The 27,702-nt window shown below is 46.2% G+C and overlaps 1 long non-coding RNA gene and 1 pseudogene across 2 annotated transcripts in view; one reads left to right on the top strand and one right to left on the bottom strand.

Annotated features, from left to right (window-relative positions):
• The first annotated feature begins 1,035 nt into the window (after window positions 1-1,035).
• Window positions 1,036-27,702, top strand: part of LOC311599046 — a 41,417-nt pseudogene continuing 14,750 nt past the window's right edge. The window contains exon 1 of the transcript in view: window positions 1,036-1,396. The product of the transcript in view is annotated as an uncharacterized misc_RNA (transcript). The remainder of the gene's footprint in view (window positions 1,397-27,702) is intronic.
• On the bottom strand, window positions 1,712-6,614 carry LOC311599986. Its single transcript, XR_014780094.1, has 3 exons — window positions 4,384-6,614; window positions 3,025-3,155; window positions 1,712-1,794 (listed from the first exon to the last, which is right to left on the bottom strand). It is a non-coding gene; the product is annotated as an uncharacterized lncRNA (long non-coding RNA).

The following is a 27,702-nucleotide window of genomic DNA, read 5'->3' as shown; positions in this document are numbered from 1 at the left end:
TTCCATATTTATCCTAATATTCACAGGGCCAACTGTCTCCTACAAACCGCATGAAAGCTGACTCGAGCAACCACAAGAATATGGCTGTCTAAGTTAGATAAGGACAACACCAAGGGAAATGCTAGTGTGGATGGGAAACCATGAAACAGACTCATCCTGAGACAGGGACAATCCTGTGGCTTTTCCTGAGGGCGTTTCCAGGAACCCCCACCCTGCAGGTAGACTGACCTAGGCTGGAAGTGTGGAGAAGACCTGCAGGGAGCCTTGAAGGGACCCTACAAAAGTTTCTTTTATGGATATATTGAAATGTTTTTAATTTCAAGAATGAGTCAGGGGACTTAGGGCCTAGTCCTGGCTCACTTTGCTGTGTGACCTTGGGCAAGTGTAATGGCTTCACACAGCTTCAATTGTTCCATTTACAACCTGGGCTTCACACCACTTCTCTGCCCTTTATTGTAGCATGTTGTGAGGATGGTGGGACACTATTTCCGAGGACACAGTGGCCAGGGAAGACAATCTTTACACTGGACATGCAGGGAACCCCGAGCTGGGCATGTTTGGTGAGCACTGAGTGTGTTGCCCAGCCTTTGCACCAGGCCTGGCTCCTTAGGAGTTCTTGCTTTGGTTCAGTGACCTGCAGCTTTTCACGTGTATGATTTATTTTGTCAATCGCTGGGACTAGCTTTAATGTTTAACGCAGGGAGGTCACTCTCAAGTTTACGACGGTAAATTTTACTTCCCTTTTTAAGCTATGGGTCACTTCCCATCCTTGTGCATCTGAACGGAGGCAAAGCTGCTCCTGAGAATCCCCAGCAGCTTTTAGCCCATGCTTGATGTGTCTTGTAACAGAAGGCAGCTCTCTGTTCTTGAAGTGCTGGGGTGGAGTCAGAGATAGCAGGACCACCTTGTTCCAGGTGATGAGGAAGGTCACAGGGATGGGCAGCAGATTGCAAGGGATGCTGGAGAGGCCAGGGAAGGCAACTAGGAGGAAGCAGCTCTTGAGAAGAGCCCAGCACAAAGGCTGCAATGAAACAAAACAAAACTGTACAGGAGCAAACACTGGAGGGTGTGGGGAGTGAGCGCTTCCTCAGGCTGGAGAATGGCTGACCCTGGGCTCTTCCTCTATCCCTCTCTCTGCTTGTGCTTCTCCAGGGGCAGGTGACTGCATCTGGCAGTGCCCATGACAGAGCTGGTGTCCTCCAGGGGAGGGTCTCCTACAGGGGACTGGGAGGAGGGTCAGGGGGACAATCCAGGCCTGGTTATCCACCACCCAGCAGAGGAACAGTCCCACTGCTGTCCACTGTGTGGGCAGACCTTCTCCCAGCAGCCCAGCCTGGTGAGGCACCAGAAGGCTCACGTTGGGGCAGGCCGCACAGCTGCCTTCGTGTGTGTGTGTGTGTGTGTGTGTGTGTGTGTGTGTGTGTGTGTGTGTGTACCGTGTGTGTCAAGGCCTTTAGTGTCAACACAATCTGGAGGTGCAGCAGCGCACACACACAGGCTAGCAGTCATTCCCCTGCCTGAGTGTGGCTGCTGCTTCAGCCTCAGTCAGAACCTGCTCATGCACCAGTGCTTCCACAGCTGCAAGAAGCCACACGAGTGTGCACATCGCAGCTGCTGCTTTGCTAGCATAGATTCCTGCTCAACCCCCAGCGCACCCATGCATGCAAGCCCATGCCACACCCACGGAGGAGCTGTGTGTGCTCTGTAAGGAAGCAGGGGTCACTGCTGGTCAGGGATTCATGTCTACACATGTGAGCAGGTCGGTCGGGGGCCCACAGATGTTTTCCTTGCTCCCTAGAATGAACCACACATGAGGAGAGAAGAGGAGCTCTTCCTGCTCCTTCCTACCAGCGCTTGGGAGAACCCTCCAGATTCCTGCCTGTACCCTCCAAGCAGTTTGGGTTACAGGGCCCTATTGAACCCCTACGCCTTATTCTGTGTGTGTGTGGGGGTCTTGGAGTACTCAAGGGGATCTGAGGAAGGGGAGGCACTCCACAAGCCCCAGGAGCCTCCATGTACCAGTTGTTCTTGGCTCACTTAGAGGAGCCCTCGCCAAGAACCTCAGCTAATTGCCCAGCTTGTTTCTTCCCTGCTGTAATTGTGCCATGCCTTCGCTGGTACTGCTCTGCAATATTCTTTCCAGACCCTCGAACCTTCCCCACCCCTTATCCACCAGGGTGGAGCCTCCCAGCTGACTCAGCCTTTGCTCATTCTTTGTAACATAATTCATGTTAGCACACTGTGTCTCCCTCGAGTGTTATGTGCTGTTTAGTCCTGTGCTTTTTCTTCTGTGTATGTGTTCATATACGTGCTGTGTGCACTCGTGTGCACCTCTAGTCCCTAACTAGCCTGTGTGCTCCCTGAGGGCAAGGGGCTGTCATTTGCTCTTCAGCAGGTGTTAGGTCTAGCACAGGGCTGGGCTCCAAACTCTCAGGAAGACACTTGTCAACTGGCTGAGGAAACAAATGCTGGAGATTGTCCTGGGCTGGGGGCGAGGCAGGGTTGCGGGCAAGGGGAGATACACATGGGTTAGCTAGGGGTGCGTTGAGTTGGGTTGTGGGCTGACTCCTTGGATCAACAGCAGAGGCCTCTGGTTCTGCCTATTGGAGTTGGTAGGACCAGGAGGGACACCCTCCCCAGCACAATACACACATATCATGGCTACACAGGAGTGCACATGAATGGATGTCCGGATTGGATGTTCCTGAAGTCCCTGACACGTGTTGGAGGTGACTCAAACAAATATTCTCTACCACAGTTGGCATGTGGAGCAGTGTCTGGGGGACACAGCTGGGGGAGGGTGGTGGCTCGTCTCTCAGCTTGAGTCTGAGCCTCCATCACTCTGGGAGAGTTTCACTCAAGGTTCCATGTCCTTGTCTTGTAAAGTGGAATAGTAGCCAAAGACTACAGGGAGCAGATCACAAACTACAGCAGAGTTAGCACAGCCCCAACTCACCTCTGCATCATGACTGCTATTAGGGTCTGGCTAACAGATCCCAGATTCTTTCAGTTGTTCCTTCTCACCTGCTCAGAAGCTTTGAGGTGATTCCCGGTGGCATCCAAGAGCCGGGCTACCAAGAAGATGTGAGTCGGGTGACTGGACTCCAGGGTGGGCGTCTCCAGTGCAAAACTCGGGCCAGTCCCATCTCACAGAGCTGTGGTGAGAACAAACAAGTCGTATATAATTGGTGCAAGGTCAGAGCTCATCCTCACCCACGCCCTTGTCCTAAGGTGAAGCTGCCACCGACCACACCTCTAGTGCTAGTGCTACACAGCACCTTGATGTCAGGTGGGCCTCCGCCATTGGGCCTCCTTAGTGTGTATGGTAATGGACACAGAGTCTGTCAGTAGCTGAGGGGGTCATGAGTGAGAGGCCACTAGGGCCAGCCCTTGTGGAGCTTCAGAGTGAGGAACAAGGAACAGAGTAGGCGGAGTTATTGTGCTCCCTTCACATGGACTAAACTGAAATTGGCAGCAGGGCAGGGACTCGTCCTACTCTGCCACGTAGCTCCCATGGCAGAAGCAGCAGCTGTGGCCTATCCTCTGTTGTGCAGTTTCTGGGGTACTTTGAATGCAGGTGTGAACGGTGCCTACGCCTCTTCTCGGAAATCAACTAAGACACCATCGGGCTCCACCAAGAGAGGGTGATGGTTAGGGTAGGTGGACATTTTCTCACAGTAATGAAGAATACAAGTATGTGTGCCCAAATATTGCAATATACAACCTGTGTTTCATCCTAAATAGCCAGCTAGAGCCACAGTGAACCTGTGCAGGAGACAGCACATGCCGAGGCTCATGACACAAAAGCATCAACCCTTCACCTGCTATAAAACCTGTCCTTCCACCAGGCACTCTAACTTCCCACAGTCTCTAAATTACAGAAACAGAATCCTCATGTCATGAGTCATGTTACAAGGGAGGCTTTCTGAATGCAAACATACACACACACACACACACACACACACACACACACACACACACACAGTGTGCCTACGTAAAATATTCTCTTTCCTGGAGCTGGACTCTCTGTCTCTGAAGACAGAACTAGACTAATTCAAATTGAGATTTAAAGCTTTTGACAATTCAACAAAAGTCTTTACAACATTCTGGGCCACTACATAGAATGCATGGTGGCACCACAGGCTGGGTGTCCAGCAATCCCCAGTGTTGGGTGTCTGTCATGTTTTACATCTGCAGCCCCTTCATGAGAAAGAATGGAAACCTGGTGCTTGAGAGAATGCAGCTCCAGTACGGGGGAAGCTTGGACTTGACAGAGACTCTGGTCAGAGTAGGGGTAAGAAAGCCAGCCCAGCACTGCAAGACCTGCAAGCACATGGAGACAGAGGCTCTGAGCAAATCTGGGCAGAATGGCCATTCACTCACACAATTACTCTGGTGAACAGTCCCCTGAGGATGGAGAAAAGAAGCAGATGCTCCCAGGAGTCTCTGCCCCTAACATATTGGGCTCTGCCTTCAAAGAGATATATTGCGACTTATCCACACTCTTCACCTAACTTTATTGAATTGTGGCCTCCAAAACCAAGAGTCACAGACATTGAAGGCAAGTACTCAGCTAATAACACAAAATACCAACCCAAGCTAAAGGATTCATGGTGCACAGAGGTGAGATAGAAAACAAGGTACAGTTAGTGTTGGAGCAGGCACAAGGGGTCAAGGATGGCAAGCTGCCCATTGTGACTCAGTGAGTGAAGTGAGGCCAGGCCTCTGTGACATCACAGGGTAAACCCCTGCTCCGGGAAGCGCAGCGATCTTAGGCAGAGGACAACTCAGAGTCCAGCAAGGAGGGCAGGGATTCACAGCAGTCCCATGTGCCTGCCTACCTTAGGACTTCTGGGATGAACGCTGAAGAGGCATGTGCCTTAAGAAAAGGAGGTATTGGACTGGGCCTCTCCCTAACCCTGAGAGGCCTGGGCACTAAGAAGAAGGGAGGGCCTAGGTCTATCCCCATCCCTGAAGGGGCCAGGCTCCTAAGAAGAAGAAGTGTGGGCCTGGGCCTAACCCCATTCCTGAAGAGGCCTGGGCCCTAAAAAGAGGATGTGTGGGCCTGGGTCTATCCTGAATCCTGAGGAGGCCTGGGTCCTAAGAAGAGGAGGTAAAGACCTGGGCCTATCCCAATCCCTGAAGAGGCCTGGACCCTAAGAAGAGGATGTGTTGGCCCGGGCCTCTCCCCAACCCTGAGGAGGCCTGGGCCCTAAGAAGAGGATGTGTGGGCCTGGGCCTCTCCCCACACTGCAAGTGGCCTGGGCCCTAAGTAGAAGAGCTGTGGGCCTTGGCCTGATCCCAAGCATGAAGAGGCCTGGGTCCTTGGAATAGATGGTGTTAGCCTGGACTTTTCCCCAACTCTGAACAGGCCTGGGTCCTCAGAAGAAGAGATATGGGCCTGGGCCTATCCCCAACCCTGAAGAGGCTGAGCCCTAAGAAGAGAAGGTATGGGCCTGGGCCTGTTCCCATCCTTGAAGAGGCCTGGGCCCTAACAAGAGGAGGGGTTGGCCTGGGCATCTCCCCAACCCTGAAGAGGCCTTGGCCTTAAGAAAATGGGGTATCGGACTGGGCTTATGCACAACCCTGAAGAGGCCTTGGCTCAATGAACTTGAAGTGTAGGGTTGGGCCTATCACCGTTGAAGGACCTGGGCCCTATGACGTGGTGCTGGCATTGGCCTATCACAATGCATTACTAGGCCTAGGCCTGAGGAAGAATGATGGGCCTGGGCCAAACTTGAATCATGATGAGGCTTTGACCCATAGACAAATTGTGGACCTGGGCCTATCCACAACTTTGAACAGGCTTGGGCCCTAAGAAGTGTGAGCACTGGCCTGTTGGGATCCTTTAAGTGGCCTAGGACAGAGGCTATTTCTAATTATGAGGCCAGGATCCAAAGAAAAAAGTATGTTGGCCTGGCTGTATCCCCAACCCTGAAGGGGCATATGTCCAAAGAAGAAGATTTGAAGTCTGGGTCTACCCCTAATTCTGAAGAGGCGTCGGCCAAAGAAGAGGTGTGGGTCTCAGCCTATTGAAAATCAGAAAGAGGCCTGGACCTTAAGAAAAAGAGATGTTGGTCTGCGCTAATACATTCCCTAAAGGGGCCTGAAGCAAAGAGTACAAACGTGAGACCGAACCATTCCTGCGAAAGAAAGAGGCCTTAGACAATCAAAATGGTGTCTCTGAAAAGCCTGGCCCTGAAGTGTTGATCTTAAACGTGTGTGTGTGTGTGTGTGTGTGTGTGTGTGTGTGTGTGTGTGTGTGCGCGCCTCTCTCTCTCTCTGTGTTTGGGTGTCTGTGTGTGTGCATGTCTGTGTGTGTGTGTGTGTGTGTGTGTGTGTTTCGGTATGTATGTGTGTGTTTGTGTGTGTCTGTTTTGTGCCTATGTATGTGTCTGTGTCCATGCCCACTGACTAGACATCGATACCTTGGATTCCTTCTGTCCTTGCCAGAACCTATGGAGAAGGATCCCAGATCGTAACAGCTTTTCTACACAACTCTTAGAAGTCCTAAAATTTATCATCTTTCATTATCTTTCTGGTACACGGCTTGTCCTAGCTCTGTATATAATTTTAAATAAATGAAGTGTCATTGGCTAACAGGATTATCCTGAAATGCTTAATTAAACCCTTTCCTTCTATTTCTCAGTGATCTCTTCACTCTCTGATTGAAGTCCTTAGGAACAGGCTGACATGGTCACACACAACCAGCAAGTGTAGGAGGCTCCATGTGGAGACCAAGAGCTGTGCTCAGAGCTCATCCTCCAGAGCAGTGTGTCTCTGTCCATGGGTTGTGTCTTTGCCCTTTGTTACAGTCTTAGAAATCAGACCAGATCAAATGACCCAAGTCCCCACAGAAAATAAGGATGTATTCTGAAATCAAAGGTGCCCGAGGGAAACCCTCAAACACAAGGACCCTGACATGAGACACCAGCCTTTGAGTTGCTGGTCATCTGGGTACATGAGACCCCCAAACAATAAGGATTAATGCTGCCTCCTTTGCTCACTTCTGTGATCTCACCAACAAGGGCTATTACTGAACACACCAAGCACATGGGACATGGGACTCAGAGATGTGGGCTGGATGGGACACTAAAACCTCTTCCGTGAGGCCTAGCTTTCATAATCCTGACAGGTGTCATGGAGTCTACCAAGGCAGAGACCTGACTGTGTTACTGTCAACCAGAAATCATCGACCTGGCAGGTGTCTTAAAGGCTGCACAAGGGGCACGCCTACCTGGTGACAGATGGGCTATGTCATGGGACTTGTTTATAGCTTGTTCCACAGGAGCAGAATCCTGCCTGGTGCTAGAATCCTAGGCAAATACCCACGGCCCCTGACTCCTGGACCTTATGGCAGAACCTACTACTGACAATTTACAGACCCAGCTTTTCCCTATTTATCCTAATATTCACAGGGCCAACTGTCTCCTACAAACCACATGGAAGCTGACTCGAACAACCACAACAATATGGCTGTCTAAGTTAGACAAGGACAACACCAAGGGAAATGCTAGTGTGGGTGTGAAAACATGATGTGGACTCATCCTGAGAAAGGGATAATCCTGTGTAGATGGGGAACCTCATAGAGACTCATCCTGGGACAAAGACCTATAAGCAACTAAGCACTGCTGAGAGAGGGAGAGTTCATGTCTGCACAGAGGATCCCATAGCTGGTTATCCAATACCTACCATAGAGACCTGAAAACCTAACACTTGCAACCGTAACATCACAGAGAGGGAAATGTTGGCTGATTTGAAGTTTTGATTTTAGGCCATTATCTTGGGCCTAACAGACCAAGAGGGCTAAAAGTTGGGGGATATGATAAGAGGGCCCCTTTCTTATTTATATGTTGGTGATTATAAGATATTCTTTCTAAATCATTGATCCACATGATTGTCATGACTGACCTAGTTGAAGAGTGAGTCCACCTTTCTGTGTTCACTAGAAAGTAGGAGAGATTTTTAAAATGCCAGCAAAGCTGGGTTTTATCAAATGGTCTTTGTAGAGTTGAGTAGGAAACACTTTTTAAAAAGAGCCTTTCAATTTTTTTTTTTTAACAATTTAGGATGATAGCAATTTTGAGAACAATGAGTAAACTTTCGTTGTTCGGTTTTCTTTTTGAGACAAAGTTTCTCTGTGTAGTCTTGCCTGTCCTGGACTCGCTTTGTAGACCAGGCGGGCCTTGGACTCACAGCGATCTGCCTCCTTCTGCCTCTGAAGTGCTAGGATTAAAGGCATATGCCTCCATGCCCAGGCCATAAACTTTCCTTACCTGCCCCTGCACCCTCTCCATTACAGCACCCCCCAGCAACCTGGTCCATGAATCTTCAATGTCACACTGTTGCTATGAGGGGTCTGTAGGAGAGTTCACTCTTGGTGTGTATCTGAGACAGGGACAAATTGTGTAGATGGGGAACCTCACGGAGACTCATCGTGGGACAAAGACCTATAAGCAGCTAAGCACTGCTGAGAGAGGGAGAGTTTGCTCTCTGCACACATGATCCCATAGATGGTTATCCAATACCTACAATATGGACCTGAAAACCTACAGCTGTAAGCATAACATTGCAGATAGAAATTTATGTGGCCATCTATAAATGTGTATCAATAATAAAAAACATAAATGAATATGAAGGAGAGTGAAGATAAATGAGAAAAGTAGAGCCTAAAGGAGGAGAGTGAAAATGGTCTGATTTCATTTTCATTTTAAAAAATTGTAAACAAGACTGTAGAGACAATTTAATGGAAGTCTTTGACTGGGTCAGATACTCAAGACTCTGACACTGATGTAGCAAACGTTTCTGTCTTTATTTTTCACACGCTTGCCTCCTCCCCCACATCTCTCTTCTCACAAGGAGTCATGATAAAAACATCATATCATCATGCTGTACCTGACAGTTCTCTGGTGACAGGCAGAGCTACCTTCAAACTTTAAATCAGCTGACATCCCACGGTTTACTGCTCTACCATCTCTACAACCTACCTCACAAACATTTCATGTCCAAACGCTCATGTGTGTGAGCCATCCACCAAGTTTTACTCACTCTGCCAGGCATGAGCAACATAAGGAAAACTGACTCCTCCTTCTCTAGGGTCCCCAACTGCCAACAGCCTCTCAGATGGGGTGAGGGCAGGGAGCCCCTGTCCCTTCCAGGCCTGAGCACTCAGTGCCTCACTCTCTCAGAGTGAGACTAGGTGCAGCAGGACACGCATGTCCAGGAGACACTTTATTCCAAACTCCCTAACTGACCCCTGGAACTTAAAACTTTTCCACCCTCTTGCAGATGCTCTCTGAGACTCAGTGGAAGATAGAATATAATCTGCCATCGATTCCTGGGCTATATGAGTTGGTTGTCTGAGAAAAACAGTATGATCAACAAACTGTCAGCCAATTTCATGAAGAGGGAGAGAGAGAAAGAACTCCAAACTAACAAAATTAGAGACAAAAATGAGTACATAGACCCAGGGCAGCGGTGTCTGCTGTGGTCCTGCCTGCTGCCCCCTGTTCCCTGTGCCATGGATCTGCACAGTGCATTGTTTGCAACCTTTCCTTAGCCTGTGCCAGGTCCCCTCCCCACACCTCTCACCCCTGCAGGGCTCTGCACTGTGTGTCCCTAGCTTGCACCTTTTGTATGGTGGGGAGTCTTGTACCCAAGAGAATAGGGCCATGAGCCTAGCACCTGTCAGGAGCCCAGTGCAGCAAAGTCTCAGATGCAGGAAGGGGGTGGGGAATAGAGGCCTCCTGGGGTGGGAGGGGTGAGAGAGCAGCTTGGTGGCCAGGAAGCTGCTGTTTTCCCACCCTGGACTGGTTTCTGACTTGCTTCCTGAATTGCTGTTGAGGTTATTGCAAAACTCGGTTTGCTAAGCTAAAAAAAAAAAAAATGAAAATAAGAAAGAAAATGGGTACATAATAGTGGACATCATGGAAACCCAGAGAATCCCAAGACATATGTTAAAAACCTTTCCACAAAATTGGAAGATCTTAAAGAAATCACCATTTTTGGGATACATACCACATTCCAAAGTAAAATTAACATCAGATAAAGAATTAAAACAGACCATTAAAATGGAAGGAAATAGAAGCAATCACAAAAAGACTCTAAGCCACACACAGAGCAAAATCAAAACCAACAACCAACCAACCAACCAACCAACCAAATCCCAGAAAACGTTATTTTGGCACAGAAGTCTATCATACTTTTCAAGTGATAATGCCAATCCTCCACAATTCATCTCAGAAAATAGAAACAGAAGGCGCATTGGTCAATCCAGTCTATGAGGCCATCTTACCCATTTGTCTACATCACTAAAACCCAACAAAGGGAGTAAATTACAAAATTATTGCCCTTATGAACAGAGACACAATATACTCAGCATAATGCTCGTCAACCACATCAAAGAGACAATAAAAAAGATCATCCACAGATATCAGGTAGGCCTTACCCCAGAGATGTGGGGACGGTTCAATCTATGAAAATCAAAAGTGCAATTCACCACCTTAGCAAACTGAAAGGAGAAAAGCACATGAGCGGCTCATTACTTTAGATGCTAAAAAGGCCTTTGGCAAATGCAAAACTCCTTCAGGATAAAAGTCCCATGGATGTTAGGGATAGAGGAATACACCTCAACACAATAGAAACCTTACACTCATGTGTACATACGTGTGACATACAGCACGTGCATATCACATGCACAAATGTAATGTTTAAATACAACTTGGAGATGTGTTTCAGGTGTAGACGCTTATCTGGCATGCATGAGGCCCCTATTTAATCCTCAACACTACTAAAATATGTATAATAATGAAATGGAACAAATGTCTGCATTAAAATGCAGCTAAGATGACTTAATGATGACACTATGTAGTGGACTGGAGGTTTCCCGTTGACACATTCAGAGATGTTTTCAATCTTAGTCCTTTCAGTTTCAAAACCCTAACCTAAACCAGAGAACAATCATCAATGATTTTAACAAATCCTCACATTGAGCTTTCTTTTCTCTTTATCCTGCTTGCTCCCTCTTTCTTCCAGCTTCAAATGAGCAGAATTTTGCTGTGTTTCTACAGTGTCTTTCTGCAACTTCCTGGGCACTTTTCCATGCCTCCGCTCCCAGTGACCTTACTGATGTGTGTTGCATGCTACAGCACTCACAGGCTGCCCTCCTGACAGCAAGGGCTTCAGTGTCCCTTACAGTAACAGTCCAGAGACAAACAGATCACTTCAAAAGGAGAGTAATTTTCACTATTCACTAATAGTGCATTTGAAAACATGACATTAAGGACTACATTTAGTATCACATAAAACTGTTTTATTTCATGATTTCAGAGAAGTGAGTGGTTAAAAGGATGTGGGGAAATTCACGTTTCAGACAATTCTGAGCTACATCAAATTAAACAACCTTCTCTCCAATGGAACAACCTCCTCTTTTGGATGCTCTTACTCAAATTAGCATCATTATTGCACATTTAACTAAATGTTTCTGTGCTGTGCCTTCCAAGGCACTAGTATTCATCAAAAGTAGTGCAGAAATGCTGGTCCAATTCTTTTTTTTTTTTTTTTTTTTTTTTTTTTTTTTTTATTAATTTATTCTTGTTACATCTCAATGGTTATCCCGTCCCTTGTATCCTCCCATTCTTCCCTCCCTCCCATTTTCCCCTTATTCCCCTCCCCTATGACAGTTCCTGAGGGGGATTACCTCCCCCTCTATATGATCATAGGGTATCAAGTCTCTTCTTGGTAACCTGCTGTCCTTCCTCTGAGTGCCATCAGGTCTCCCCATCCAGGGGACATGGTCAGAGGTGTGGCACCAGAGTGTGTGAGAACGTAATATCCCACTCTCCACTTTACTGTGGAGAGTGTTCTGTCCATTGTCTAGATCTGGGTAGGGGTTTAAGGTTTACCGCCTGTATTGTCCTTGTCTGGTGCCTAGTTTGAGTGGGACCCCTGTGCCCAAATCTGCCTATCATAATGTTCTACTTGTAGGCTCCTAGGACCCTCTGGGTCCTTCTACTTTGCCTTTCTCTCATGAATCTCACATCTAGAGTCCCACTAGAATGTCCTCTCCTCTGTCTCTGTTTCCTGGTAAGTGAAGGCTTTCGTGGGACATGCCCGTTGGGCTAATATGCAGATATAAGTGAGTATATACCATTTGAGTCTTTCTGCTTCTGAGTTAACTCACTCATTATGATCATTTCTAGCTCAATCCATTTATCCACAAATTTTGGGAATTCCTTGTTTTTAATAGCTGAATAGTATTCCATAGTGTATATGTACCACAGTTTCTTTATCCATTCTTCTACTGAGGGACACTTAGGCTGTTTCCATGTTCTGGCTATTATGAATAGGGCTGCTATGAACATGGTTGAGCAAATTTTCTTGCTGTGTGCTGGAGCATCTTCTGGGTATATTCCAAGGAGTGGAATAGCTGGGTCCTGAGGAAGCCCTATTCCCATTTTTCTGAGATAGCACCAGATAGATTTCCAAAGTGGTTGTACTAGTTTGCATTCCCACCAGCAATGAAGGAGTGTTCCTCTCTCCCCACATCCTCGCCAGCATGTGGTGTCGCTTGAATTTTTGATCTTAGCCATTCTGATGGGTGTAAGATGGAATCTCAGCGTTGTTTTGATTTGCATTTCCCTGATGATTAAGGAGGTTGAGCATTTCTTTAAGTGTTTCTCAGCCATTTGATATTCCTCTGTTGAGAATTCTCTGTTTAGTTCCATGCCCCATTTCTCGATTGGGTTATTTGGTTTGGTGGTATTTAATTTCTTGAGTTCTTTATATATTTTGGATATTAGACCTTTGTCAGATGTGGGGTTAGTGAAGATCTTTTCCCAGTCTGTAGACTGTCGCTTTGTACTCTTTACGGTGTCATCTGCCTTACAGAAGCTTTTCAGCCTCATGAGGTCCCATTTATTAATTGTTGACATTAATGCCTGGGCTGTTGGTGTTCTGTTCAGGAAGTTGTCTCCTGTGCCAATATGTTCCAGGCTCTTCCCCACTTTTTCTTCTAAGTGATTTAGTGTCTCTGGTTTTATGTGGAGGTCTTTAATCCACTTAGATTTGAGTTTTGTACAAGGTGACAGATAGGGGTCCAGGTGCATTTTTTTACACATAGACATCCAGTTAGACCAGCACCATTTGTTGAAGATGCTATCCCTTTTCCATCGAATGGATTTGGCTTCTTTGTCAAAAATCAAATGACCATATGTGTGTGGATTCATATCTGGGTCTTCGATTCGATTCCACTGATCAACCAGCCTGTTGCTGTGCCAGTACCATGCAGTTTTAATTACTATTGCTTTATAGTACAATTTGAGATCAGGTATGGAGATTCCTCCAGAGAACCTTTTATTGTACAGGATTGTTTTAGCTATTCTGGGTTTTTTGTTTTTCCATATGAAGTTCAGAATTGAACTTTCAATGTCTTTAAAAAATTGTGTAGGTATTTTGATAGGGATTGCATTGAATCTGTAGATTGCTTTTGGTAGGATGGCCATTTTTATTATGTTAATTCTCCCTATCCATGAGCAAGGTAGATCCTTCCATCTTCTCATGTCATCTTCAATCTCTTTCTTTAGGGATTTGAAATTTTTTTCAAATAGGTCCTTCACTTGTTTAGTAAGAGTAACTCCTAAGTACTTTATATTACTTGTGGCTAATGAGAAGGGTGTAGTTTTCCTAATTTCTTCCTCTGCAAGCTTGTCATTTGTGTATAGGAAGGCTACAGACTTTTTTGAGTTAATTTTGTATCCAGCCAATTTGCTGAAGGTGTTTATCAGCTGTAGGAGTTCTCTGGTGGAATTTTGAGGGTCACTTATGTAGACTATCATATCATCTGCAAATAGGGATAATTTGACTTCCTCCTTTCCCATTTGAATACCCTTGATCTCCTTATGTTGTCTTATTGCTCTGGCTAGAACTTCGAGTACTATATTGAAGAGATATGGAGAGAGTGGGCAGCCTTGCCTTGTTCCTGATTTTAGAGGAATTTCCTTGAGTATCTCACCATTTACTTTGATTTTGGCTATTGGCTTCCTATATATAGCCTTTATTATGTTGAGGAAAGTGCCTTGTATTCCCGATCTCTCTAAAACTTTAAACATGAATGGGTGTTGGATTTTATCAAATGCTTTCTCTGCATCCAAAGAGATGATCATGTGGTTTTTTGTTTTCAGTTTGTTTATGTGGTGGATTACATTGATGGATTTCCGTATATTAAACCATCCCTGCATGCCTGGAATGAAGCCTACTTGGTCATGATGAATGATATCTCTGATGTGCTCTTGTATTCGTTTTGCAAGTATTTTATTTAGTATTTTTGCATCGATGTTCATCAGAGAAATTGGTCTGAAATTCTCTTTCTTTGTTGAGTCTTTGTGAGGTTTAGGTATCAATGAGACTATGGCCTCATAGAATGAGTTTGGTAATGTTCCATCCCTTTCTATCTTTTGGAGTAGTTTGAAGAGTATCGGTATTAACTCGCCCTTGAAGGTCTGGTAGAATTCAGCACTGAAGCCATCTGGCCCTGGGCTTTTTTTGGTTGGGAGACTATCAATGATTACTTCAATTTCTGTAGGGGAAATGGGACTATTTAGCTTGTTTATCTGTTCTTCATTCAACTTTGGCAAGTGAAATTGATCAAGAAAATCGTCCATTTCCCTTAGATTTTCAAATTTTGTGGCATATATGCCTTCAAAGTAGGATCTTATGATTCTTTGTATTTCTTCAGTGTCTGTTGTTATGTCTCCCTTTTCATTCCTGATTTTGTTGATTTCAATACTGTCTCTCTGCCTTTTAGTTAGTTTGGCTAAAGGTCTGTCTATCTTGTTGACTTTCTCAAAGAACCAGCTCTTGGTTTTGTTGATTCTTTGGACTGTTTTTTTAGTTTCTAATTTGTTAATTTCACCCCTGAGTTTGATTATTTCCAGGCGTCTACTCCTTTTGGGTGTTTCTGCTTCTTTTTTTTCTAGGGCTTCCAGTTGTGTCATTAAGGTGTTTATGTGCGATGCTTCCAATTTCTTTTTAAAGGCACTTAGTGCTATGAATTTTCCTCTTAGCACTGCTTTCAGTGTATCCCACAGATTTGGGTATGTTGTTCCTTCATTTTCATTGAATTTCAGAAACTCCTTGATTTCTTTCTTTATTTCTTCCCTGACCCAGGTGTCATTTAGCAGAGAGTTGTTTAGTTTCCACATACGTGTAGGCTTTTTGTTATTTCTGTTGTTGTTGAATTGCAACCTAAGCCCATGATGATCTGATAGGATACAAGGTATGATTTCAATCCTCTTGTATCTGTTGAGGCTTTCTTTGTGAACTACGATGTGATCAATTTTGGAGAAGGTTCCATGGGGTGCAGAGAAGAAGGTGTATTCTTTCTTGTTTGGGTGCAAGGTTCTATAGATATCTGTTAGGTCCATTTGACCCATGGCATTGGTTAGTGATGTTATTTCTTGGCTTAGTTTCTGTTTTGATGACTTGTCCTTCAGTGAGAGTGGGGTGTTGAAATCTCCCACTATTATTGTGTGGGGCTTGATGTGTGGTGTAAGCCTTTTTAACAGATCTTTTACAAATGTGGGTGCCCTTGTATTGGGAGCATAGATGTTCAGAATTGTGATGTCATCTTGGTTTACTTTACCTTTGATGAGTAAGAAGTGTCCATTCTCATCCCTTTTGATTAATCTTGGTTGAAAATCTATTTTGTTCGATATTAAAATGGCTACGCCTGCTTGCTTCTTGTGTCCATTTGCTTGGAATATTTTTTTCCAACCTTTTATCCTGAGGTGATGCCTATCATTATGGGTGAGATGTGTTTCTTGGATGCATAAGAATGTTGGATCCTGTTTATGCACCCATTCAGTTAGTCTGTGTCTTTTTATTGGAGAATTGAGACCATTGATGTTGAGAGATATTAACGACCAGTTACTATTAAGAGTCTTAATTTTGATGTTGTTTTCAGTTGAGCGTTTGTGTAGTTGTCTTTTTGCCATGGTATAGTTATCTATTTCCTGAGTAGTTTTGGTTGTAGCTTGACCCTTTGGGATGGAGTTTTCCTTCTAGTACCTTCTGTAAAGCTGGATTTGTGGATAGGTACTGTTTGAATTTGGTTTTGTCATGGAATATTTTGTTTTCTCCATCAATGGTTATTGATAGTTTTGCTGGGTAAAGTAGTCTGGCCTGGCATCTGTGGTCTCTTAGGGTTTGCAGGATCTCTGTCCAGGCCCTTCTGGCTTTGATGGTCTCTGCTGAGAAGTCGGGTGTAATTCTGATAGGTTTGCCATTAAATGTTATTTGGCCCTTTTCCCTTGCAGCTTTTAATATTTTTTCTTTGTTCTGTATGTTTTGTGTTTTGATTATTATGTGACGGGCAGTTTTTCTTTTCTGGTCAATTCTATTAGGTGTTCTGTATGCCTCTTGTATGTTTATAGGCACCTCTTTCTTTAGATTGGGGAAATTTTCTTCTATGATTTTGCTGAGAAGAGTTTCTGGGCCTTGGAGTCTGATATCTTCTCTTTCTTCAATGCCTATTATCCTCAGATTTCTTCTTTTCATGGTGTCCTTAATTTCTTGGATGTTTTGTGTCAGGAGTTTTCCAGATTTGACATTTTCTTTATTGGTTGCTTCAAGATCTGTGATTGTATCTTCTAGACTTGAGATTCGCTCTTCCATCTCTTGGATTCTATTAGAAAAGCTCAGCACTGAGTCATTCACCTTCTTCTCTGAGGCCTCACGTTCTCGTTTTTCTTCTGTCTGTGTGTTTATCATTGAATCCATTTTCATCTTCATATCTTGAACAGATTTTTTAATTTCTTTCATCTGGTTGCTTATGTTTTCCTGAAAAATTTCCAGTTCTACTCTATGTGCTTCTTTTATGTCTCGCACCTGCTTCGCTGCTTCTTCGTGCATCTGATTTCTAATTCTATTTGTTTCCTCCGATACCATCCTCATTACCAAGGCTTTGAGGTCATTTTCTTGTGTTTCCATTGTATGTGAGTTCTCCGTGTTGTTTTCTTTGGGATAGCTGGGAGCTGGAGACTCCATGTTGTTTTGGGGTTTTTTGCGAATGCTTTTACGCTGTCCCTTAGACATCTTGCCGTCTCTGTTTTTGTTGGGTAACTTCCAGAGTTGAGTGGATGGAGTCTGATGATAGATTCACTTGTTTTCTCACGATTTCCGTAGGCTGGAAGCCCTGATACTTCACTGGTGTGGATGGCAGGAGGTTAGCCCTGTAGTTTTGGGCTCTCACCACCAGTGATCCTCAGCTCCCCTTTGCTGTGGATCCTGCAATCTTTCTGGGTCTCTGAGTGATCGTTGGGTCAGGCCAAGGTAATCACAACCTTTTGGGTCCCTTGCCAAGTCCCGCCAGAGATACTGGGCCCGAGCCACGTGGCGAGCTCAGCTAGTTTCTCAGGGCCTGAACCGTCTGTCACAGCAGGAGAACTGCGATTGCACTGAGCAATCACCCCGGGTGGAAGTGAGTGCTCCACCCACCCCGTGTCTCCGCAGGAAAACCAAGGCTGCTTGAGCAAGCACCCAGGGTATAACTGAGTGCCCCGCCCAGCCCGCGTCACAGCAGGAAAACTGTGGCAGTGCTGCGCACTCACCTAGGGTAGAAGTGAGCGCTTCTCCAGGCTTGTGTCCCAGCAGGGAAACTGGGACCTTGATGAGCAAGCACCCAGGGTAGAAGGGAGCGCTCCACCCAGCTTGCGTGGTAGTAGAAAAACCAATGCTGAGCTGGGCAAGCACCCAAAGTATTACTGAGCGCTCCTCCCTGCACGTGTCACAGCAGGATAATTAGGTCTGCGCTGAGCCGGAGCGCAGGATGGAAGCCGGCTCACCGCCCAGCTTGCGTCACAGCAGAAAAACCCAGGCTGCCTGAGCAAGCACCCAGGGTATAACTGAGTGCTCCGCCCCGCTCGTGTCCCAGCAGGAAAGCTGAGCTTGCGCTGAGCCGGAGCCCAGGGTGGAAGCCGGCTCACCTCCCAGCTTGCGTCACAGCCGAAAAACCAAGGCTGCTTGAGCAAGCTCCCCGGGTATAACTGAGCGCTCTGCCCCGCTCGCGTCACAGCAGGAAAACCACGTCTGCGCGGAGCGGGAGCTCAGGGTGGAAGCCGGCTCTCTGCCCCGCCTGCGTCACAGCAGGGGAGCTGCGCCTCGGGCAGCCGAGCCAGCCTCTCCACAGCCCAGCTCACTGAGCCCACCCAGGATTCTGGGGCCGAACCGTCCGCTGAGTCCAGCCTGGGTCTCAAGGCACCACGCGACCCAAATCCTGTCCAGAGTCCCCTCTCCCGCAGCAACTCCCACTGTCCACCGCACTAATCGCCTCCACTGGAAGGCTCTGAGCTGCAAACCTCAGCCACCGCCTCTGGCCCTGCCGGAGCCGCTGTGGGCACTGTTGTTCTCACCGCCGCCGCTCTGATCCGAGAAAGTCCTCGCTCCTCCTGTGTGCAGGGGCCGGCAGGTCCTCCGCACCCTGGTCTCTCCGGACCGTGGAGCACTTCTGCTGCTGTGGTGTGGGGACCTTGGTGTTCCTGGCTCAGAAATCTGTGCAATTCCCTGAATTGTTCGCTGGAGCTTTCAAACACGGTCCACACTGCTCGCCGCCATCTTGGATCCCTCCGCTGGTCCAATTCTTTAAGTAACGAGGACAGATGAATTCAATGCCATGTTCTTGTTCCATTAATTATCCAACTTTGCTTTACACCTTCTCCTGTATCTTCACTTACAAATCTATTAAACTTAGCTCCACTACATAGAAACAGTCAATGTAGAAACAGCTTGAATATGTGCCTATCTATCTTTTAACTATTTTTAACTCACACATAAAACCTTTAAAAATTAATGGACACCATTTCTGGTCATTACAACTCATTGTATACTGTACATCCCACAGATGGCTCATATCCAAAATATATAAAGAACTTAAGAAACTAACCCCAACAAACCAAATAAAGGAATTTAGAATGGTGTACAAATATAAATAGAAAATTATAAATAGAGGTATATATAATGGCCAAGAAGCTTTTAAGGAAATGTTCAACATCCTTAGTCATCAGGGAAATGCAAAAATAAGTGACTGAGATTCATCTTAAACCCTGTAGAATGGCTAAGATCATGAACTACAAGATGAGCAGAGCAAAAGACAAAATAGAGAGTGAGGAAATGATCAGCCAAGACTTGGCCCAACTTGAGACCCAGCCCATAGGAGAGAGCCAACCCCTTGCACCATTAACAATACTCTGCCCTGTTTACAGACAGTGGCCTAATGTAACAATTCTCTGAGAGGCCCCACCCAGAACCTGATCAAATCAGATGCTGAGACTCCCAGCCAAGCATCAGGCAGAGCTGGAAAAATCCTGTGGAAGAGGACAAGGGAAGGATGGAAGGAACAGCTTGAACAAGACCCTGTAAGAAGACAAACAGAGTCAACCGATTTAGTTCCATGGGGAATTAAAGAGACAGAAGCACCAACCAAAGAGCATGCACAGACTGAACCTAGGCCTCCTACACATGTGTACCCCATGGGCAATGTGATCTTCATGTGGGTCCCCTAGAATGTTGTAGGGTGCTGTCTGTGACATGGACTCTGCTGCCTGCTTTAGATTACTTCACCCACATCAAGATTCCTTGCCTGGGCAGTGGATGTGGAGGAGAAAATCCTTATCAGTTTAATGTGTTGGGGTAGGTGGGTGAGATGAGGATTTCCTTTTGTGAGGACAAGTGAAGGTTAAAAGGAAGAGGGTGGGAGGTAGGGACCAGAAGGAGAGAAGGGAGGGGACTATAATCAGTAGGTGAGGAGAATAGATAATTAAACAAGAGAACTCAAGCTACAGCACATGCTGGCAAGGATGTGGATAAAGTGGAACACTTCTCCATTGCTGGTGGGAGCCCAAACTTGTATAAGCACTTTGGAAATCAATCTAGTGGTTCCTCATAATTGAGAAGACTTCTACCTCAATACCCAGCACTGCCACTCCTGGCCATATACTCAAAGGATTCTCCACGAAACTATAAAGACACTTGCTCAGCTGTGTTCATAGCAGCATTATTAGTAATAGCCAGAAACTGGAGACAACCTAGATGACCCTCAGTGGAAGAATGGATAAAGAAACCGTGGTCCATTTACACAATGGAATACTACTCAAATATTAGAGACAAGGACATCATGAAATTTGCAGGCAAATGGATGGAAGAAGAAAGGACCATCGTGAGTGAAGTAACCCAGACCCAGAAGCACAAACTTAGTAGATACTCACTTCTAATTGGATTTAGCCATAAAGCACAGGATAACCATGGTAAAATCCACAGACCAAAAATGCTAAGTAACATGGAGAACCCAATGTGGGAAGCTTGCTTGTTTTTTAAATTTTAATTTTATGTGCATTGTGTTTTGCTTGCATGTAGTCTGTGTGAAGGTGTGGGTGGTGGGAATTGAACCCAGGTCCTCTGAAAGAGCAGCCAGTGCTCTTAACCCCTAGAACCATCTCCAGCCCAGGAAATAGAATAGATATCAGGGGTAAATAAAGGGAGGAGACTTGGTAGTGGAGGGTTGGGGAGGAGAGCAGGAGGTATCAAGTTGGGGGAGGACAGAGGGAAAGGGTACTGGGTAAGAGTCCTGGAATCTGGGCAGGGCATTTCTATGGGACAAGCTAAAAACCTAGGACCATGGGAATTCCCAGGAATTAGGAGGGAAACCCTAGCTGAGACCCTAGCATTGGGTGATATGGAACCTGAGATGGCCATCTACTTTAACCAGAAAGACTTCCAAGAGACGGATTGAGGCACCAACCCAGTCACAAACCTTCAACCCACAGTTTGCCCTGCTTGTAAGATGTACAGGAAGAAAAAACCAAGGGAATGGTCAGCCAGTGACTGGCCCATCTTGGGACCCATGCCACCAGAGAGAGCCTTTCCCTGACAGTATGAATTATTGATATTCTGCTATACTTTCGACAGGTGCCTAGCATAGTTGTTTTTTGAGAGACTTTATCTAGCAACTGATGAAAAACAGATACAAAGTTCCACAGGCAAACATTAAGTGATGCTGGGGAATCCTTTGGAAGAGGGGGAGGAGGGATTGAAGGAGACAGTGGGGTCAAGGACACCACAAGGAAACCTACAGAATCAACTGCCCTGAGTATATAGGGGCCCACAGAGCCTGAACAACCAATCAGAGCATGTGTGGGAGAGACCTCTGCACATGGGTAAGAGTCATACAGCTTGGTCTTCAAGTTGTACCTCTAACATAAGAGTAGGGGCTGTTTCTGACTCTATTACCTGCTTGTGTCTCCCTTTTCCCTGAGATGCCTTGTCCCAGCACAATAGGAGAGTCCTACTGTAACTTGAAATGACAAGGCAGGCTGATTTCCATGGGAGGCCTCACCGTTGTCTGAGGAGAAAGGGAGGATGGAGGATGGGGTGGTGGGAAGTAGAGAGGGAGTTACTGGAAGGGGAGGAAGCAGGGGAAGGTGCACTTGGAATGTAAAGTAAATTTATACGTCTGTCTGTCTGTATGTATGTATGTACGTATGTGCATAATGTGGCTTAAGGAAGTAAAGGATAGTTTTAATCAATACAACCTGGAATTATCTGGCAAGAAAGATCTTTACTTGAGAAATTACCACAATGTCTGTGACAATGTTTTCTTAACTGGTTACTGATGTGGGAGGACCCAATACACTGGGGATGGAGCCTAAGCTGGTAAATGGCCCTGGGTTGTATAAAGAAGCAAGCTGAGCAAGCCAGTAGGCAGCTTTCCTCCATGGCTCCTGCCTCTGCTCCACGCCTAGGCTGGTTTTGATCTATCTTTTGTCAGAGCAACATAAAGCAAACCAGGAATAAACCTTTAAATAAAATGATCAGTATGTTATGGACAGCAACCCCACAGTGCCAGAGACACAAGAAGTCCTGGCCTTAACTTAGAGCTATTCACTACCATTTGCTGTACTCTCCCTCCACCTGTGTCCTTTGGTATTCATCAGCTTGATTTAAAGGCCTGTGAAAACAGAATCTAGACTTGCTCCCCAGGGATTCTGATTCAGTAGGTCTTAAGTCCTGCCAAGATTCTCCATTGCATCATGTTGCACATGGACCCTGAGGTTGCTGCTGCATGAACCCCACTGTAATGTGGGATTTAGTACCTCAAAAGATGACAAAGGAGGAGGAGGAGGAGGGGAGGATAAGGAGGAGAAGAGGAGGAGGAGGAGATAGAGAGAGAGAGAGAGAGAGAGAGAGAGAGAGAAGAGAAGAGAAGAGAAGAGAAGGAGAAGAAAAAGAAAAGAAAAGAAATGAAAAGAAAAGAAAACAGACTGGCAATAACAGCAAGACCCATCGTTACCTGGCTTGCATAGCCAGCTTTATGGGAATGTGCTGGGATACAAGACAGGGCAGAGAGTGAAAGGATAAGAAAATAACCAGTCCTGGACCAAAAAGTAGGTATCCTTCCTGGAGCGGGCTCCTTCCCCTTGTGTGTACATCCTGCCTCAGAGGCTGTCTGCAGACACACCAAAGCCCCACTGTCCTCACCCCAAGTGAGAGGATGACTCTGTTGTGCTCTTGGTGTTCCTCATCCCTTCTTTAGTTATAGTGAGTGTTGGCCACGGTGAGAGTTAATATTGTTTGTCATTTTTTGCCACATTTGAAGTAAGCTTTACTCAATACTGGCCAGGATGATGGACACTGGTCCACAGCCAGTAATGCCAGAAAATGCACCAAATTACATAGTGAGAGGCTTCTAAATACAAACCAACAGGGCTACTTACTTCCTGCCTTTGTCCAGTCAGAGATGAACACACATTCCGACGTACTTCCTGCCTGCCTACCACCCACCTGTCTCAGCTTATGGGAGACCAAGCATACCCTGTGCAGTTAAGGCGACCGAGCTTGTTTATGGAAGCAAAACCACATGGCTTATTATCTTACATGAACAACAGCCACCCACCCCTAAGCATTCCAGGAAGTTATCTGTCCTTGGGCACATGGGGCTTACAGGTTAGGCACATTTCTGTTTTTACAGACCTCCTAAGCACAGTAATTGAAACTTAAAACATAAACTTCACCCATCACATCCCCCACTGAATTGTACCCTGAAGCAAAGCCTTTACTCTCTGGTGGGTACCTGTTTCTATTGGGTTCTCCTAACCATCAGCTTATTGGATCCCAGATGAGAATTCATGTACCTAGTTAAGGCATTAATGATGCAAGGCCAATAGAAATTAGCTGAACAGATGGGCCAGAGGGCCTGCCATGGCTGACAGAAGAATTACTATCCAAGAGGAAGTCCAAAATGAGAAAGGGAACTAGTCATTTATTATTTTATCTCAGGTGTGTCTGCTTAAGTATAGACAAATATTCTCTAATGGTTTCTGAGTGGTTTGCATAGAAATCACAATTTTCTCCCAAAACCACACAATAACCTCCTTGTTCTTCATAGAGCAGGTCAGGTGACCTATGATATTGTAGAACTATTACAGCTGATGAATCTACCATTTGATAGCTCTAGGTCTATTTGGTTTTAACTGGTACCTTTCCTGGCATGTCAATAGGCATTACAGGCAGCCATTTTGTTCCCTAGGCTGGGGAATTTTCTTTTGACCTAACATTCCAGCCTGTTGAGGATAAAGGGTAATGTACTCTCTTCTGTAACTTCCTGCTGAATGTCATTGTCAGGACCCAGGAAGGCTGGGATGCTAGTCACAAGCCTGGAGGGGATTCAGGTGACAAGGCATTCATCCGAGTCATGTGGTTGGCTGACTCAGCTGAAGAGACAGTGAGCAATCCCATCAGCCAGACAGGTTCACATCAACTTTCAACAGCTTTAGGGCTCGGGGACTGTGGCAGTTTGTAATCTACAGCGATGTCTACATGTGGTCTGTAGCTGAGTGGAAATCAGGGGAGGCCTCCATAGGCACTTGCTGTTTTTCTCAGCATGGCAGGTCACGTGGAGTGACAGTGAAAGCATGCCTCAGAGCCTTAGACTGTCTCAAGGTGCGCACCTCTGGAGGCTGCCCTTCAGCCTCGGAGTCCTCGAGTGAAGGTCCACCTTTAGATTTGTGTGGGTGGTCTGATCTCCCTGGTGACCTCCAAGAAATGTTAATCCCACTGGGTGAGAATAAGACCACTACTCACCTTTTTGAGACAAATTTGAAGGAAGCTTTATTAAATACTGGCCAGGACAATGGGCACTGGCCAGATCCCTACTTGGGATTCCCAGCATATGGCCTGACTGTCATCTTGCTAGGACCTAGATTCACCCAGGAGAAGCCTCTGGCGATGCCTGTGTAAATGGCCTAGATTAGGTTGAGATGGGAAGACCCACTTTAACTGTGGTTGGTATTATTCCATGGGCTGGAGCCTTGGGCAGAGTAAAAAAAGCAGGGTATCAGTGTTCATCTCCTGATGCGATGTGACCAGCTGCCTCCTGCTCCAGGCTGTGTGCCTTCCCATAGCTGGAACATCTTCCCTGCCACAATGGAATGACTCCTTTCAATCATAAGGCAGAATAATCCTCTCTCACTCCAATCATTTCTTGTTAGGTATTTGGTCACAGAATTATTACAGACACCAGGATTTGGAGTTGCCCAGCCTGGTAGTCACCCCAACCCTGCCCTAGCTGGTAACCGGAAGCTGACCAGGGGAGGCAAGCAGCTCTGCAGCTCTGTGTTATAACTTAGGGTCTGTTCCAGGGCAGTTGAACAGAAGTGGGCCTCCTCAGAGTCGTTTTGATTTGCATTGCTCTGATGATTAAAGACGTTGAGCATTTCTTTTAAGTGTTTTTCAGCCATTCGATATTCCTCTGTTGAGAATTCTCTGTTTAGTTCCATGCCCCATTTCTCAATTGGGTTATTTGGTTTGGTGGTGTTTAATTTCTTGAGTTCTATGTATATTTTGGATATTAGACCTCTGTCATATGTAGGGTTGGTGAAGATCTTTTCCCAGACTGTAGGCTGTCGCTTTGTTCTGTTGGCAGTATCTCCTGCCTTACAGAAGCTTCTCAGCCTCATCAGGCCCATTTATTAATTGTTGACCTTAAGGCCTGGGCTGTTGGTGTTCTGTTCAGGAAGTTGTTTCCTGTGCCAATGTGTTCCAGGCACCTCCCCACTTTTTCTTCTAACTGATTTAATGTCTCTGGTTTTATGTTGAGGTCTTTAATCCACAGGGACTTGAGTTTTGTGCATGGTGACAAAATGGGTCCATTCACATTTTTCTACATGTAGACATCCATTTAGACCAGCACCATTTGTTGAATGTGCTATCCTTTCCCCATTGAATAGATTTGGCTTCTTTGTCGAAAATCAAGTGACCATATGTGTGGGTTCATTTCTGGGTCATGATTCGAGTCTATTGATCTACCAGCCCACACCCATGAGAATGGCTAAGATCAAAAATTCAAGTGACACCACATGCTGGCAAGGATGTGGAGAAAGAGGAACGCTTCTTCATTGCTTGTGGAAATGCAAACTTGTACAACCACTTTGGAAATCTATCTGACACTTTCTCAGAAAACTGGGAATACGGCTTCCTCAAGACTCAGCTATTCTGCTCCTTGGAATATACCAGAAAATGCTCCACCACACAAGGATATATGCTCAACCATGTTCATAGCAGCCTTATTCAGAATAGTCAGAACCTAGAATCAGCCTAAGTGTCCCTGTTGAAGAATAGATAAAGAAATTGTGGTACATTTACACTATGGAATACTACTCAGCTATTAAAAACAAGGAAATCGCAAAATTTTTGGACAACTGAATGGAACTAGAAATGATCATAATGAGTGAGTTAACCCAGAAGCAGAAAGACTCACATGGTATATGCTCACTTATAATTATGCACTAGCCCGAAAGGCATGTCCCATGAAAGTCTTCACTTACAAGAAGGAGATTGGGATAGATGTGAGGATATCCTACTGAGAATCTAGGTAAGAGAAATATAGGAGATAGGGAAATAGAAGGACCCAGAGGATCCTAGAAACCTACAAGAAGAACATCGTGATGGGTAGATCGGGGCCCATGGGGGTCTGCTCAAACTATTGCACTAACCAATGACAATACACTAGCAAATATCCAACATCTACTCTGATCGACCCAATGGACAGGACATTCTCCACAGTTACGTGGAGAGCAGGGACTGACTGTGACATGAACTCTGGTGCCCCACATTTGACCACCTCCTTCGTGGGGAGACCTGATGGCACTCAAAGAAAGAATAAGACTTGATAGCCTCTGACCATAGAGTGGGGGAGCAGGTCCCCCTTGGTCATAGAACTAGGGGAGGGAAATAGGGTGAAAGCGGGAGGGAGGGAGGAATGGGAGGATACAAATGATTGGATAACAATTCAGTTTTAATCTGAATAAATTAATATACTAAAATTAAAATTAAAAAAGAAGTGGGCCTCCTGCTGAGACATACTGGGGCATCCTGGCTCTTCCTGTTCTGTTCGCAGACACTCTTTTCCTCTTTTCCTAACATGTCTCATTCTGCCAAATGAGTTGTTTCAGGCTCTGCTCCCTGGATGCCCCATTGTGTAGGACAGGGACTTTGAAGAGTAAGACCCAGGCTCTTGTCCAAAGAAGATGCCTAGTTCTGCTCGATCCTGGTCACCCATGCGTTTTCAGTGAAGGACTAACACACTGGGTTCATCTGTGGTGTGAATGACAGGGGATGCAAATGCTAGCTGGGTAACCTTCAGGGAGGCACAGAAGTTCCTCTCACCAGGAAGCAAGCGCTGGGAGTTGAGTTTAGAGGTAAGGGCTGGGGTCCCATCTGATTGTATGTCTTTGGCCATGGTCTTTACCATTCTGAGCTTCTGTTTCTGATCTCTGACCAGAGCTGAGTAGAAGACCCAACCATGGACGTTTCTCCTGGGTGTGGCCTGATTGATGGGTTGAGGATGTTTTGGGTATGAAGGGCAGAGCCCCAAATGGGCTGCTGAGAGGCCGTGTCCAAGGCCCTTGGGAATGTGAGGAGTCCATCCTGCCCAACTGTGCAGCTGGGTCTCTGGGAAGAGGCAGCAGGAACCCTGAGGTGGTCTTCCTCTTCTTCTGGTCTTGGAGATGCTCCGGGGGCTGCTCAGCTGCCACTCCCTGCTGAAACAGCCATGACCTCTGCCCTGCAGCAGATGCTTGGTGAGCTGCAGCACGCTGTCTTCTTTCCTTTAGGCTGGATATCTTCCGTTGTTAGAAGTTTCTAGCAGCATCAAGGAGAGCCACCTTGGAGCCAACTGTTTCCGGCAAGCCATAAGCGAGGATGCGAGTCCCCACTGCTGCTCTTGGACTCAGCAGCATCTCGCAGCTGCTTCTGCTCATGCGCTCCATATTCCACTTCATAGTAACCATCATGACCTGAGCACAGCCGGGGCGGGGCCGGGGGTGGAGGAAGGAGCTGCAATGTTACTGGTGAGGGGTTGAATGGATCCTCCCCCGGCACCTGGAGAAATGCTAGGGGACTGACAGGGTCCCCCAAGATTAGCATGTGGATCCAACAGGACCATGGCAGAAGCCTTGGCAAGGAAGACTCCTGAGGAGGGTGGCGTGGAGGTGCACTAGGTGTCCTGAGAATTGAGAGAAGAAGTGCCGGATGTGCAGTGTTCCATGTTCAGGAACAGCTGCGCACTGACCACCTGAGCACCAGACTCAGATTGATGACAGTTTATTGAACGATGAACAAGAACTGACCCATCAGGGCCACAGCTGGGATTCAGGA

The sequence above is a fragment of the Acomys minous genome (genome assembly GCF_964271855.1).
Source record: "Acomys minous genome assembly, chromosome: 6".
NCBI classification, from domain to species: Eukaryota; Metazoa; Chordata; class Mammalia; order Rodentia; family Muridae; genus Acomys; species Acomys minous.
This window is presented reverse-complemented; position numbering and strand designations above follow the sequence as displayed.